Genomic DNA, 17,896 nt, shown 5'->3' on the forward strand with positions numbered 1-17,896 from the left:
GTGCGCCCCATAAGGAGAGCCACCTAGTGCAAAAGAAAGTGCAGCCTGCCTAAGAATGGCGCTGCCCACATGGAGAGCTGACAACAAGATGACACAACAACAAAAAAAAGAAACACAGAAACACAGATTCCCATGCTGCTGACAACAATAGAAGCAGACAAAGAAGACACAGCAAAATAGACACAGAGAACAGACAACCAGGGTGGAGGGGAGAAGGAGAGAGAAATAAATAAATAAATAAATAAATCTTTTTTAAAAATACATTTAAATAGACTGAATTCATAAAGTATCTCCTCTGACCAGAATTGCTAGAAATCAATATCAGGAGGAAAATTGGAAAATTCACAAGGATGTGGAAATTAACCAAAACACTTATGGAAAATCAATGAGTGAAAGAAGAAATCACAAGGGATATTAGAGAATACTTAGAGGTGTGTTGAAATGAAAACACAATTTACCAAAATTTATGGGATGCAATGAAAACCATGCTCAGTGGTAAAATTTATAGTAGTGAATGCTTACATTAAAAAGAGAAATTGATAGCTAACCTTACAACTAAAAGAGCTAGCAAAAGAGCAAAATAAGCCCAAAGATAGCAAAAGGAAGGAAATAAAGATTAGAATGGAGAGAAATAGAAGCCCAACAGAGAGAATCAATGAACCAAAGTTGGATCTTTGACCAAAAAAAAAATTGACAAACATTTAGCTAGATTGACAAAGAAAAAGAAAGAAGATACAAATAACTAAAATCAGAAATGAAAATGGGGACACTACTACCAAATTTACAGAAATAAAAAGGATTATAAGAGAATACTATAAACACTTGCACACTAACAAATTAGATAAATGAGATGAAATCGGTAAATTCCTAGAAACACACAATTACCAATACTTACTCAAAAGAAATAGAAATAAATATATTGAATCAGTAGTAAAAAAAAAAATTCCCAAAAATGAAAAGTCCTTAGCCAGATGGCTTCAATGGTGAATTGTACAAAACATTTAAAGAAAATACTCCTAACTCATTCTATGAGGCCAGAATTACCTTGATACAAAAACTAGAGAAATACACCACAAGGAAAGAAAACTAAGTTCAATATCTCTTATGAATATAGATGCAAAACTCCTCACAGAATGCTAGTCAACTAAATCCAACAGCATATTAAAAGTATTATATACCATGACCAAGTAGGATTTAGTCTAGAAATGAAAATTGGAGTTCAAAATAATAAAATCAATTAATGTTATACATCGTACTAATAAGCAAAGGGGAAAACACAAACACAGTTATCTCAATAGGTACAGAAAAAGCATTTGACAAAATCCAGAAATCTTTTATGATAAAAACACTCAGAAAAGTAGGAATAGTAGGAAACTTTCTTAGCATAATAGAGGGCATTTATTAAAAGCCATATCTTATACATGGTCCCACTAAAAGGATAAAAAAGATTGTAGTAAGCAGGACCAAAAAGGGGGCCAGCCATGACATACTAGACCATGGGAACAAGAAAGGAACTAAGTTTATTTTTCCAGAATCAGTGCCTTCCAGAACAAGATATTAGTCACATGAGGATTTCAACCAGTTCCAACCATGGTACCAGACTCATCTTCCCTCAACGTCAATAGAATAGCCAGAAGGTTTATACCTTGTCAGGTAGGGACTACTAGTCCTAACCAGCAGAAAGCAGCTACAGAAGAATGGCCATTGCCTTTCAGCTTCCCCTTAAGAATAAAGGTGTAAACTCTCTGAGGGGGCAGTTGTGGCAGGTTAGTATAGGGGATGAGGGGAAGGTCACTGGGACCTTGCAGAGAACATGGATGTGAGACCCTTCCCAGAAACCCCCCGCTACTAAGAATAGATATGGAAAGACCCCATCTAGACCCTCACCACAAGGTCCCATTTAGAATTATTTCTGGGGTCAAGGGGAAGCCCTGGATAACTCCAAACAGGCCTCCCTATAGGCCCCCTGAGAGCTAATAGGTGGAGAACCAATTAGAACAGCAAACAGCTGGGGCATCTCCCCAACGTTAGGAAAGGGGAGAAGGAAAGGCTTTAGAAAGGCCTAACCTGGGGCCACACAAGCACATCTCACTCTGTAGCACACTCATCCAAGTTTGGGGTTGAATACTATTTAAAAACAACAACAACAACATAGCTGATGTCACACTCACAGATGAAAAAACTGAAAGCTTTCCTTTTAAGATTAGAGAAATACAAGGATGCCCACCATGGCAGGTTGAAATTATTTTATGAATCCCAAAAAGAGAAATGTGATTTTTGTAAACTAATCTATTCCTCTGGGTGTGATACTCTTTCATTGCATTAAATTCAGTTGAGGGGCCTTTGATTAGATTACTTGGTAAGATTGCTTTAGGGCTTCTGATGGCCTGCCAGTGAGGCCTGACTCAGGTTTGATATAAACAGACCCACACAGACAGACACAGGGGAAAAAAGGGACTGCCAAGTTTGATTATTCCGTGTAGAGGTAAAGATTCCAGCTTTGTCCACAGCTGAGCTGCAAAGAGAAAAGCCCTAAGATACAAGCCCTATTCCCGGAGATAAAGGACTACAGGATCACTAAAGCACAAAGCCCCAAGAGGCTCAAACCATGGAGCAGCTCAGAGGAAAGGGTGAGCCTGGAGGTGAAGGCTGAAACTTGGGCAGAGATTGGCAGCCATTTTGTTTTATGGCAAGGCAACACACAGGATCAACAGTAGCTGACTTTGGTGAGAAAGCATCTGTGATGGTGCCTTAGTTTGGACTTTTCATGACCTTAGAACTGTAAGCTTTTGTCCCAAATAAATCCCCTTATAAAAACCAACAGATTTTTGGTAATGTGCATCAGCAGCACTTTGGCAAACTAAAACATCCACTTTCACCACTGTTATTAAATATTATACTGAAAATTCCAACAAGAGCAATTGGTCAAGAAAAAGAAATAAAAGGCATTCAAATTGGACAGGACAAAATTAATAGTATCTCTATTTGCTAATTACATAATTTTACATATAGAAAATCCTAAAGAATCCACACACATACACAAAAAACTAATAGTGCTAAAATATTCACTGAATTGTAGGGTACAAGATCAACATGCAAAAATCAGTTGTACTTCTATAAACCAAAAATGAACAATCTGAAAGGAAATTAAGAGAACAACTCCATTTAGAATAACACCCAAAAGAATAAAATACCTGAGAATAAATTTCACCAAGGAGATGAAAGACCTGTACAATGAAAATGACAAAACATTGCTGAAAGAGATTAAATAAGACCTTAAAAATAAAAAGACATCTGTATTAGTCAGCCAAAGGGGTGCTGATGCAAAGTACCAGAAATCTGTTGGCTTTTATAAAGGGTATTTATTTGGAGTAAAAGCTTCCTGTTACAAGGCCCTAAGGAGTCTAACTCAAGGTTAGTTTCTCAACAAAGTCAGTTGCCACATGTTGAAGCAAGATAGTTGCCAATCTCTGCAAGGGTTCAGCTTTCCTCTTTCTTGGCTACAGGCTGGCATAGGGTTTGTCTCTCTTCCTGGGGCCACAGGATCAAAGTTCTCACCTCTTCCATGTCATGACTAAGTTCTCTTTTCTGATGTATTTTCTTCTGTGTGTCTTCTTGAATGAGTATCCATTTATATAGACCACCAAGGAGGCAGGGACTCAACCCCAAGTCATGCTCTACTAATATGGTCAAATCCAAGCCCTAATCTTATCATAATTTAACAAAAGACATTTCAGCTGAATCTAATACAAACCAAAGGATATCATATCCAGAGGAACAGACCAGTTTGCAAACATAACACTTCTTTTTTGAAATTCATAAATGATTTCAAACTGCTGCCCTCTGAATTCCAAAAAAAACCTTACAATATTAAACACATTTTAAATCAGCAGCCATGCTAAGTAAAAAATCACATCACAATGAATCATTTATAGAAATACAGTTTATCTTAAGGCAAAGTCCCCTCTGGCCATAGACCTGTGAAACTTAGAAAACAATTTATCTGTTTCTGATATACAAAGGGACAGATGTAGGATGAACATTTGCATTACCTTATGAAAAATTTGGTAGGGAAACATGAGTTACTGGTCTCTAACAGTTCTAAAAACCTGTGGGGCATACTCCATTAGATTTCAAAATCTGAGAGTTGTTCTTTCTTTTTTTTTCTTGACTTTATTTATTTATTTATATTTATTTCTCTCCCCTTCCCCACTCCCCACCCCATGTCTGCTCTCTGTGTCCATTTGCTGTTCATTCTTCTGTGTCTGCTTGCATTCTTGTCAGCGGCACTGGGAATCTGTGTCTCTTTTTTGTTGCATCATCTTGCTGCATCAGCTCTCCATGTGTGCAGCACCACTCCTGGGCAGGCTGTGCTTTTTTTGCATGGAGTAGCTCTCCTTACAGGGCACACTCCTTGTGTGGGGGGCTCCCCTACATGGGGACACCCCTGTGTGGCACAACACTCCTTTCGCACATCAGCACTGTGTGTGGGCCGGCTCACCACATATGTCAGGAGGCCCTGGGTTTGAACCCTGGCCCACCCATATGGTAGGCGGATGCTCTATCAGTTGAGTTATATCCACTTCCCTGAGAGTTGTTCTTAAGATGATGGTTTCTTCTCCTCAGGGCCTCATAGGGTCCCACCCTTTCCACAGGCTTGTCCAATGGCCATGTTCTTGGTTCCATCCTCAACAAACATCTGGGTGGCAACCAAGCTTCAGACCTCACCCTCCAAGAAAGTTGCGGTGATGGCCACACTTTACCCAATCTCTGGGGTAGAGTGTCAACCCTCTTAGTACAGTGAGGTGGTGGCAACATTCTTCCTAATCTCTGGCAAACCAGCCCATTCTCCTCAGAATAGTGAGGTGGTGACCTGGTCTTCCCTTTTCTATAGTGGACAGTTCCACCCCTCTCAGAGCAATGGGGTATTGACCTCACTCTCCCCAACCCTTAGGAAATGTGCTCTGCCCTCTCTGTAGCCTGGGGTGGCAAAACTCTCCCTGAACAGAGGGCTGGAACATCCGCCCTCTTCAAATGCTGGTGCAAACTCACCCTCTATGTACACATGAGTAGGTTTCTCTCTTGGTTCAAGGAGATGTCTTAATTCCAGACCCCAGCTTCCATGGCTTTCTTCTTAAAGCCATTTTCCCTTCCATATCTCCCCTCCATGTCCCTTTTAGTACAGGCCAACAGTGTTTTTTTTCCATTCAGCTCTCTCAAAAAACTTGTTGGTTTAGCATGCAAGAAGCAGGGGTCCAAAACCATCAGACAGTAAGACTTTCCACAAGTCTTTCCTAGATAATTGTATTTTCAATCCTGACAAGTTCCAAGTTTAGTTAAGTCCTCAAATGGGGCACTATTATCTAGGCGCTTGATTTCCAGAGGCTTGGAATTTCCATAATCAATTTCTGGTTACTTTGTGCCCAACAATTCAGTTCTCAGCCCATCTCTCTTGTCTAGCATTTTACTATAAGCTGCAAGGAGACACCAAGTTGCATTCCCCAGGTTTACTTTGGAAAGTTCTTCAACTAAATGTCCAGACTTGCCATTTTCAAATTCTTTCTTCCATAAAACATCAGGAATTAAACTTGCTAAGTTTCATCATTTACTTCTAAGGCCTCATGAAAAGTCTCCTTAGCATCCATATTCCTACCAAAAGTCTCTTCAAAGCACTGTAGGCCTTTTCTATCAGCATCTCACAATTCCTAAAAAAAAAAAAATACCCCTTGCCATTTATAAAATCATTCCAGCATTTTGGTAATTGCAAAAGCACCACCTCACTCTCAGTACCAAATTCTCTATTATCCAGCTAAAGGGCTGCTGATATAAAGTTCCAGAATGCTATTGGCTTTTATACAGGGTATTTATTTAGGGTAGAGGCTTACAGTCACAAGACCCTAAAAAGTCCATCTTGAGGTACCATAAGAGGTACTTTCTCACCCAAAGTCTGTTGTCACAAGATGGTGGGTGATGTCTGTGAGGAGTCAGCCTTCCTTCTTCCTCTTAAGGTTCTGTGGTCTCCACTTCTTCCAATCTCAGCTGTAGGCTGGCATAGGCTCATCTCTCTTCCTGGGGCTTGTTTCTTCCCAGGCTCAGCTGCTCTCTTCTCTTCACAAGGTCAGCTATAGAGTATCAGGCTCATCTCTCTTCCCAGGCCCTCTTCCATGTCTAATGAGCTCTCTCTATTCCTCTGTGTTCTTTCTCTGTGTATTTACTTTCCTGTCTTTGATTGAGCATCCATTTATATAGACCACAGAGGGGGTGAGGGGGTGGGGTTGCCCTAATGATGTAGTCAGATAAAACCCCTAAGCCCAATTTCATAAAGCAAAAGTGAAACTTCTGAATCTAAAAAAGCCTAATACACCCAGAGGAATAGACCAGTTTGCAAACACAATCCAATACCTATTTTTGGATTTCATAAACAATACCAAACTGCCACTGATACCAAAAGCATGAGCAACAAAAGAAAAATTGATAAAATGTAGATAAATTGAACTTCATCAAGTTAAAAACTTTTGTGTATTAAAGCACATTATCAAAAAGTAGTAGCTCAGTGATTGAGTACTGGCTTCCCGCATAAGAGGTCCCAGGTTCATTTCCCAGCCCCCGTAACTAAAAAAAAAAAAAAAGGTAACCTTCAGAATGGGAGAATATCATATATCTCACAAGAGTCTAATATCTAGAATATATAAAGAACTCTTGCAACTCAACAGAAACAAAAAAAACCCAATTTAAAAATAGGCAAAGGACTAGGATAAACATTTCTCCAAAGAAGAAATACAAATGTCCAATAAACACATGAAAAGATGCTCACCACCATTATTTGTTAGGGAGCTACAAATCAAAACCACAATGAGAAACCACTTTGCACCCACTAGGATGGCTATTATTAAAACAAAGAAACAAAGAAACAAAATTATAGGAACCCTTGTGGGGCTGATGGGAATGTAAAATGGTACAACCATTGTGGATAATTTTTGGTGATTCCTCAGAAAGTTAAATATACCCCACACCATTGACGATAGTGGAGTAAGAGGCTTTGTGTCTCTGTCCCCCTACAGAAGTTTTGAGTAACTATCAATAACTGTCAAAAAAAATCTTTCTCAGAGCTTCAGAACAAAGGCAAAATGGTAGGAACACATGGTGCTTTGGCTGGTTGCTCGTCACCTCTCACCAATTTGGAATGGAGCCAGCCCTTGCTCCCAGTGCAGATCCCGTGCTCTACTTCTAGAGGGAGCAGAGTAACCCTCATGCACAAACTGGAAGCAAGTATGTCTGGCCCAATGTATCTGGTTGTGGTCTGAGGGACTTGTCATCTTAGAACTTGCCCAGTGTATTAAAGGCCTCTCACAGAACTCTCCTACAGAATGCTATAGGAGAGCAGTCAAGTCACGCTGCCTGGGGCAAAAGATTGCTGGATGTAGGACATGTAGTGCAGTGCCTGGGACCATGAGGAAACTCTTTCCTAGGGTAGAGGGAACATGCAATACCCTTAAATAGAGGAATTCCTAGGGCCATGTACACATGCCCAAACAACATACCTCCACAGAAAGGACCAGGAAGTTCCCTACACTTGGGCCTGAAGCTATTCTCTAAACTGATTGCATTGATAAACCCTGAAGGAAAGCACTAGGACAGGTTAATCTGCAAAGACAGGGAAATGTGTTTTCTTTGATCCCATCCTCCTCTCCCTCCCCTCTCATTTCTCCTCCACTTCTTCTCCTCTCCTCTCCCCTTCTGCTACCCGTCCACACCCTACTCCCCCTACTATGACTACTATTCTCTTTCTTCTTCTTCCTCTTCCCTTACCCCTTCCCCTTCTCCTTCCCCTTCTTCTTCAGATCCTGGCAATCAAGGAAAGCTCTGCCATAATACTAGCTGGGTACAATGTTAAAGAACAGACACTTCAGAGTCCAAATTCCAGTGATAACATTAAAATATCAAAATGTCCAGGTTCAACAAAAGGTCACAAAACAAAGAAACAAGAAGCGATGGCCTACACAAAGGAGATTAAAGCATTAGAAATCATCGATGAGGAGGACAAAGACTTTTAAAAACTAATCCTAAATATACTCAAAGAGCTAAAGGAAAACATGGACAAAGAATGAAAGGAAATCAGGAGACCGATGGATGAGCATAAAGATAATATTAGTAGAGAGATGGAAATTATGAAAAGAGACCAAACAGAGCTGAAGACCACAGCAAAAGAAATTAAATATCCCCAAGGGTTTAATAGCAGATTGGAGCTGGCAGAAAAAAGACTCGGAGAACTTGAAGATAAGACCATTGAAATAATTCAATCTGAGGATCAGAAAAAAGAAAGAATGAAGAAAAGTGAACTGAGCCTGAAGAACCTGTGGGATGCCAACAAGCCTAACAATATGCACATTGTGGGAGTCTCAGGAGGAGAAAAAAGTAAGAAAGGGGCAGAAAGAATATTCAAAGAAATAATGACCCAAAACTTCCTTAATTTAATGACAGATGGAAATAAACACATTCAAAATGCTCAATGAACTACAAACAGGATAAACCCAAATCAGCCCACATAGTATACCAAACTGTTGAATGACAAAGATAAAGAAGGAATTCTGAAAGCTGCAAGAGAAAAAACAACATGTGACATTCAAGGGAACTTCAAAAAGATTAAGTGCCAATTTCTCATGGGAAAGCATGGAGGCAAGAAGACAGTGCAATGACATATTTAAAGTGCTGAAAGCAAAAAAAAGCAAAAAATTGCCAACCAAGGATTCTATGTCCAGGAAAACTATCTTTCAAAATTAAGGGAAGATTAAGACATTCCCATTTAAACAAAGCTGAGGGAGTTCATCACCACTAGGCCAAGAGATGCTAAACAGAGTTCTTTCTGCAGGTTGAAAGGAAAGGACACTAGATAATAGATTGAAACTACATAAGGGAATAAAGATCTACAGTGAAGATGATCACATGGGTAAATATAAATGCCAATACTATTGTATTTTTGGTTTGTAATTCCATTTTTTACTTTCTACAGATCTAAAAGGCAATTTGCATAAAATGTAATGATAAATAAGTGGTTCTAGTCTCATAATGTAAAAACAAAATTTGGGACAATAATTATATAAAAGTGAGGAAACAGAGGGGTATAGGAATATAATTTGTGTATATTACTGAAGATAGTATCAAAACAAACAAAATTGTTTTAGATTTTGGGTGTTAAATTTAAGCTCCATGGTAACTACAAAGTAAATATTGTAGAATATGCAAGCTCATAGAGACTGAAATTAGAGGAGAGGTTACCAGGGGTAGGAGACAGGGAAGTGTAGAGTTAATGCATTATGGGTGCAGGGTTTCTGTTTTGGGAGATGGGAAAGTTTTAATAATTGAAGGTGGTGAGAGTACGGTAATATTTTGAATGTGATTAGTCCAATTGAAAGGTATGCTTGGGGAAAAATTGAAAGAGTAACAGTGACAATTAGAGGAAAACAAGATCCTGGATGGATCTTATGGAGAAAAGAAAGGCCTCAAAGGGACATTATTGGTACATATGAATAATTAAAATATAGACTGTAAGCTGTATTTCAATGTTCAATTTCTGGAACTTGATAACTGCATTTAAGATGGTTACATATGTGAATATCCTTGTTCTTAGGAAATGTGCACTTAAATGTTCAGAAAATAGATTGCTAAAGATAGATGATAGATAGGTGGGTGGATGGAAGGAAGGAAGGAAGGAAGGAAGGAAGGAAGGAAGGAAGGAAGGAAGGAAGGAAGGAGATGGTAAATGTGGCAAAATGTTAAAATTGGTGGATCTGGGTATCTAAGGGAGGGAGGAGGGGCATGTTGGAGTTCTTTGTTTAGGGTGTGTATTATTTTTGTAATTGTCCTATAAATTTGAAAGTATTTTAAAATAAAAAGTAGAAAATGAAAAAGAAAGTTAAACATGGAATTACCATATGACCCAGCAATTCAACTACTAAATATATACCAAAAGAACTGAAAACAGGTGTTCAAACAAATACATATACACATATGGTCATAGCAGCACTATTCACAATAGCCAAAATGTGAATACTACCCAAATATCCATCAATGGATAAATAATTTGTGGTATATACATACAATAGAATATTATTCAGTCATAAAAAGGAAAGAAGTACTGAAACATGCTGCAATGTGCGTGAACTGAGAAAAAAAAAATATGCTGAATGGAAGAGGCCAAACACAAACAGTCATTTATTGTATGATTTCATTTATATGAAATATCCAGAAGAGGTAAGTCCATAGAAACAGAAAACAGATTGATGGTTTCCAGGGGCTGGAGGGAGTGGGACTGGGGGGCAACTGCTTAATAGATATGTGGTTTCCTTTTTGGGTAATGAAAATGGTTTGGAACCGGATAGAGGTGATGGTTGCACAACATTATGAATATATTATACTAAATGCTACTGAATTTTTTACCTTAAAATAGTTAATTTTATGTTATGTGAATTCCACCTCAATAAAAAATTAATCATATAAAAAGAAAACAATGATAAAAAATCTTAATTCCCTGGAGATTAAGAAATAATCTTTCAAATAACTCCTGGATCAATGGAAAATTAGAATTGCCAAATATTCAGAAATTACTGAAAAGGCGAGTACATTAAATAAAAAACTATGCAATACAGCTAAAACCTTAGGCCAAAAATAAAGTGTAAACTAAGTTCTCCACATAGAAAAGAAAAATTACAATAAAATGTTTTAAAAGAAATTAGGAGAAAAAGTAGTAAAACCAGAAGCTGATTCTTTCAAGCACCAATAAAAATAGCTAAACCCTGGGAAACCTTATTAATGGAAAGAGAGGAAATAAAAATATTTATTAGGAATGTAAAAAAGGTAAAAAATTGTACAGACATAACAAATGAAAAGAAAACATTGTGTACAATAATATGCTGACTAAAATCTACAGAAAATTAATAATTTTCTAAAACAAAGATAATTAATTTAAAAAGAAGTAAAAATCCTGATCAGCTCATGGTCTAAAGAAGACATTGGAAAAATTGTTAAAAATTTATCATTTATAAGGCAAAAGACCCAGATGGCTTCATAGTCAAGTATCATCTAAACTTCGAAGAACACGTTCTCCTGTGTTACTCAAACTATTTCAACTCTTAGAAAAAAGATGCAAATATCTGTTATCAATTTTATGATGTTAACATAATTTATATGATAAAAATAGCGCAAAAATAATTTTTAGTCATTTCACTAACAGATATAAATGCAAAAATATCTAAAATAAAATATAGCTAATGAATCCAGAATTGCATTATAATAATACACGAAAGTGAAATCATTATTCCTGGAAGGCAAGGGTTGTTCAACATTTGATAATTTTTCAAATTATGACAATTCATTATATAGACAGATTAAATAAGGAAAAACACAATTATAATAATATATATCAAAAAATACATTCGAGAAAATTCAACAACCATTACTAAGTAAATAGGGATTAAAGGAAACAACCTAAAAATGATCACCTACTCAATGAAAGTTAATAACAAATATCATATACCAAACTTTAAATGCTAAATCCATTTCCATTAAAATCAGGAAAGGAAGACCCACCTTCTTCAATATTATAACATTATAGTTGAGATCCTAACTAATGTCAGAAGAAAATGAAATAAACTAACTAAATATTTGAAATTAAAAACAAAATTATCCTTTTTTACTATATTATATAATTAGGCACTAAATAACAACAAGAGACTCCTGAATTTCTTAATTGAACTAAAATGAAATAATTTGATAAGGTATCTGAATACAAGATAATTATACACATAATTTAATAGCTTCTCTTCATACTCACTGAAACCAGTGAAGGGAAATGGAAAAAAGAAACTTCATTTATAATAATAACAAAACCTATCAAGTAAGTAAGCACAAATTTAACAAGAATGGTATAAGAACTTTATGGGAAAAGTTCTAAAACTTTATTAGTATGTATAAAAACTAGATCTGACTTGAGAGGCATACAATATTCCTAGATGGTAAGGAGTAAAATAATAAAATATCCCTCATTCACGACTTAATATATACAGTTTATATCATTCTAATTAGAATTCCTGTCTTGTTGGAAGATGGTGACAGGAACTGGACAACATGAACTTCAAGTTTATAAGGAAGAACATATATGAGAGAATTGCAAAGAAATTTTTGAAAAATAAGACCTGAGAGGAAAACTTACCCTACGCCCCCCCAAAGGTAATTTAATCCAAATTATATGATATTGGCTAAAGAATAAACACATTGATGAGTCTATATTAAGTTTCCACATAAACTTGAATCTATTTAGAGACTCATAGCTAACATTTCAAGTCAGTAATAAAATAGCAAGATGGTGCAGGCACGATTCCCTGTTAAGTTGGGGGGTGGGTAAGCTCAGAATCTTAAGTCACACAATAAAGAAAAATAAATCTTAAAAGGACTAAAGTTCTAAGGTTTAAAAACAAAACAAGAATAATTTTTGAAAAGTATCTTGAATATATTTGAATATAGAGATGCTTTTTTTTAAGTAAAAGAAAAAAAAATCCTGAACACATAGAAGAGTGACAGATTTGAATAAATAAAAATTTAAAAATTCTTTTTACAGCAAAAGGCCTCATAAATCATAAGGCAAAAAAATAGAAAAATTTTTGTCTGAGACAGTTAATATTATATACAGAGTTAATATCACTAATAAAAATAGAACTAAAGATTGAAAAAAAGCAATTCATGGAAGAAGAAATAGAATTCAGCAATGTTTATTGAAATATTGCCCAACCTGTTGAGAAAATGGAAATTCAAATAATGAGCAGTCATTTGTCACCCATTAGGTTGACAGCTTTTTAAATTTGTAATGGTATTATTTTAATGATAACATCCAGACTGTGAGAAAACATAGTATAAGAAACAGTCTTATACATTGCTGATTGAAATGTTGCATAGGCAACCTTTTGGGAAAGTAATCTAGAGAAAATCTGCTAAGATTTAAACTATGCATACCCACCAGGAGCTCACTTTTAAGAATCTATCCTACTAATTTATTTTTAATGATAATTTAAAATCATGATAATTTAAAAGTACCAGTATGTAAAGTTATATAGAACACACTGTTAATTGTAGTACTACTTATGGTGGTAAAACAGTGGAAACAACCTAAATATCCATCAAGAGGGAAGTATTTGAGAAAATATGGCACAATATTGCGCATCCATATGATGAACAATTATTCAGGTATTAAAAAAGATGTATTTCAGCACACAAACAGAATGAAAGAAAAAAAATCACACGATCATCTCTGTAGATGCAGAAAAAGCATTCAACAAAATACAGTATGCTTTCCTGATAAAAATACTGCAAAAGATAGGAATGGAAGGAAACTTTCTGAACATGATAAATGGTATATATGAAAAACCCACAGCTAACATCATATTCAATGGTGAAATACTAAAAGCTTTCCCTCTAAGATTGGGAACAAGACAAGGATGCCCACTATCACCGCTCCTATTTAACATTCTGTTGGAAGTACTTGCTCCATCACTGAGGCAAGCAAAAGATATAAAAGGCATCCAAATTGGAAAGGAAGAAGTGAAAATTTCACTATTTGCAGAAAACATGATCCTATATATAAAAAACCCTGAGAAAGCTACAACAAACTTCTAGAACTTATAAATGAGTTCAGTAAAGTCACAGGTTATAAGATCAGTGCACAAAAATCAGTAACATTTCTGTACATTAATCATGATCAATCTGAGGAGGAAATCAAGAAAAAAATACCACTTACAATAGTAACTAAAAAAATCAAATACCTAGGAATAAATTTAACTAAAGATGTAAATGACTTATAAATAGAAAACTATACAACACCGTTAAAGGAAATCAAAGAAGACTTAAATAAATGGAAGAATATTCCCTGTTCACAGATAAGAAGACAAAATATCATTAAGATGTCTATCCTACCCAAATTAATCTACAGATTTAATGCAATCCCAATAAAAATCAATACAGCATTTTTTACTGACTTGGAAAAACTATGAAGTTTATTTAGAAGGGTAAGAGGCCCCTAATAGCCAAAGACATATTGAAAAAGAAAAATGAAATCAGAGGAATCACACTACCTGACTTTAAAACATACATAGCAGTTTGATATAATTGATGAATTCCAAAAAGAAGTATTGGATTATGCTTGTAATCTTATCTGTACCTGGGCATGATTGAGTTATGATTAGGGGGTTGCATCCCCACCCCTTGATGGGTGGGGACTCACAGATAAAAGGCATGGCAAAGAACGAGTTGAGTGCTTTTAATGTTGGGCTTTCAGTGTTGGAGTCTGATGCTGAAGACTTAAGCTGGAGCACCAGGAAGTGAGCACAGAGGAAAGAGAAGCCAGGCCCCAGGAAGAGAGGAACCCTGAGGCCTGGAAGAAACAAGCCCCAGACTCGTAGGAACCCAGGGAGCCTGAACCCTCACAGACATTGGCAGCCATCTTGCTCCAAATAGACCTTGGTGAGGGAAGTAACTTAAGTTTTATGGCCTGGTATCTGCAAACTTCTATCCCAAATAAATACCCTTTATGAAAACAAACCAATTTCTGGTATTTTGCATTAGCATCCCTTTGACTGACTAATACAACACACTACAAAGCTACAGTGGTCAAAACTGCATGGTACTGATACAAGGCTAGACATACTAACAAATGGAACTGAATTGAGAGTTCTGATGTAGATCCTCGCATATACAGTCATCTGATATTTGACAAGGCCCCCAAGCCCACTCAACTGGGAGAAAATGGCCTCTTCAACAAGTGGTGCTTGGGGAACTGGATATCCATATCCAAAAGAATGAGAGAGGAACACCATCTCATGCCTTATAAAAAAATCAACACGAGATAGATCAAAGACCTAAATATAAGAGCCAAGACCATAAAGACCTTGGAAGATAATGTAGGGAAGCATCTAAGGACCTTGCAATAGGAAATGACTTCATGAACTTCACACCCAAAATAGATAAATGGGACTTCCTCAAAATTAACCTTTGGTACCTCAGAGGAGTTTGGCAAGAAAGTGAAAAGACATTCTACCCACTGGGAGAAAATATTTGGTAACCATATAGCTGATAGGAGCCTAATATCCAGCATATATAAAGAAATCCTACAGTTTAGAAATAAAAAGACAACCCATTTAAAAAATGGGCAAGTGATTTGAACAGACACTTCTCCAGAGAAGAAATACAAATGGCTAAAAAGCACATGAAAAGATGTTCAATATCACTAGCTATTAGGGAAATGCAAATCAAAACTACAATGAGATACCATCTTACAACTATTAAATGGGCAGCCATTGAAAAAACAGAGGACTACAAGTGTTGGAGAGGATGAGGAGGAATGGGAACCCTCATCCACTGCTGGTGGGAATGTAGAATGGTCTAGACATTGTGAAGGATAGTTTAGCAGTTCCTCAAAAAACTAACTATAATGGAGGGTCCAGGTTTTGATGCATGTGGTAAGCTGGCCCGTGCGCAGTGCTGCCACACACAAGGAGTGCCAGGCCACGCAGGGGCACCCCTATATGGAGTGCGCCCAGCAAGGAGAGCCACCCTGTGTGAAAAAAGCGCAGCCCACCCAGGAGTGGCACCGCACACACAGAGAGCTGATGCAGCAAGATGATGCAACAAAAAAGAGACTCAGTTTCCCAGTGCTGCCAGATAATGCAAGCGGATCCAGAAGAACACACAGTGAATGGACATGGAGAGCAGACAACGGGGGTGGGGAAGGGGAGTGGGAAGGGGAGAGAAATAAATAAAATAAATCTTTAAAAAAATAACAACAAAAAAACTTACTATAGATCTGCCAATATGACCCAGAAATTCCACTGCTGGATATATACCCAGAAGAATTGAAAGTAAGGACACTATATGCACACCAGTGTTAACAGCAGCATTATTCACTATTGCCAAAGGATGGAATCAACCCAAATGCCCACCAAGAGATGAATGGATAAACAAAATGTGGCATATACATACAATGGAATATTATTCAGCTATAAGAAGGAATACAGTACTAACACATGGGATAACATGGATGAATCTTGAGGACCTTATGTTGAGTGAAGCAAGCCAGGCATTGAAGGACAAATATTACATGACCTCTGATATGAATTAAGCTAATCGAGCTGACTCAGAAAGCTAGAACCTGGAAAATAGGTTTACAGGTAATTGGGGGTGGGGGGGAGTGGGGAGAGGAAGGTTGTGAGCCAACACCCACATGGGCAAAATCTATGATACGGTGGAAGTGAGTAGTTGTGCAGTGAAGGGATATGACAGGGGTGTAGGGATACTGTTGGGTTGGGTGGTGAAAGCTTGACAGGGAACTAGGGTGGGGAGGATGGGTTGGACTGTCCATGGAACTGGGGGGGGGAGAGTTGGGGGAGGGAGCAGGTGAGCACCGGAGATTGGTGGGTACATGGTTGAAACTGCAAAGCTGAGTAAACTCTGTGGCAATATGACAAGGAAGTGTTGCTGGTTTAGCATGTTGGATGGGGAGGAGGGGCATTTGGGACAGGGTGCCCCTCGGGCTGTCTTCTAGAAAATGTGTGAGTGATCATTTTGTCATAGTGTGTATTATCAGTAGGGGGAGACCCACATAATGGTGAGGCCAATATGTTCTCATACAGAGAGAAGGGCGTCTCTCAAGAGAATGGGCAGATCCTAATGGGGGAAGATGGACTAGTGTGTTGGGCCCTCAGCGTTGTTGCAGGTGTCATGGGTCTTGTCCTTCAAGGAGTGAAGCCTGGTGGTCGCTGTGAGCCCCTAGGAGAGGGGGAGGGAGGAATAGAATAGATGGAAGAGGGGGTAGTTAGGGGGCAATGGAAGTGTTCTGCATGATCTTGCAATGATGGATTTTCATGAAAATTTTATAAAAGCGTATAGGCTAAAATGTAAACCATAATGTAAACTACTGACCATGGTTAGTAGCTATGTTTCAGTATTTGTACATCAGTTGTAACAAATGTACCATCCACGTGTAAAAGAGTTATTAATAGGGAAGGAGGAAAGGGGAAAAATGTTGGGTATGTGGGAGTTCCCTATATTCTGTATGTGCCTTTACTGTAACCTAAAAGTTCTTTGAAGACATAATGAAAAAAGTAAGACACTGGGGAAGAAATGGAAGAAAATGCCACTGTACATACAGGGTAACAGTTATTACAGTTATGAAAGGCAAAAACGTCAAAAAAATTTTTTTTAAATATTTTTCTTTTTTTTAAGTACCCCAATTTTATTTTACTTTATTTTTGTTTTAGTTTTTCTAAATTATTATGTACTTTATTTCTTATGTTTAAACCTATCATTACTGTCTCATTTTCCTACTAATTGAATTTGGCAATATTCTTGGCCTCATTTTGGAAGAAGTTTTGGATCACAGAATGGTTACAATGGCAAGGGAGGATCATTGATGTGGTGTCAGCGATGGGGGATACATGGGAGGAAGTTCACCTGAGCATACATATAAGGTATATAAATATGTTCAAATGTTGATGGGGCATTGTCACAGTGGGGAGAGATTCATACAACACCTGAAAGAATACTGATTTCCTGTCCTGGGGAACTCTGCCACATTCTCGAATGGAACAACAATCCCTCAAGTAGTGAAGAAGAATAGTCCATTGATGGGTCCTCAATATTGACAACTAGGCTTATGAGCATTTTGCTCTTGAAATTGTAACTTAGCCTAGTATTGTAGGGTGCCTAAGAGTGTTGTAGGGTGCCTGAGAGCCTCCGTGTTGCTCAAATGTGGCCTCTCTCTAAGCCAAACTCAGCATATAAATGCATTTCCTTCCTGTCAGCATGGGACATGTCTCCTGGAGATGAGCCTCCCTGGCACAGAGGGATTACTACC

Source organism: Dasypus novemcinctus, chromosome 12 (assembly GCF_030445035.2).
Source record: "Dasypus novemcinctus isolate mDasNov1 chromosome 12, mDasNov1.1.hap2, whole genome shotgun sequence".
NCBI lineage: Eukaryota > Metazoa > Chordata > Mammalia > Cingulata > Dasypodidae > Dasypus > Dasypus novemcinctus.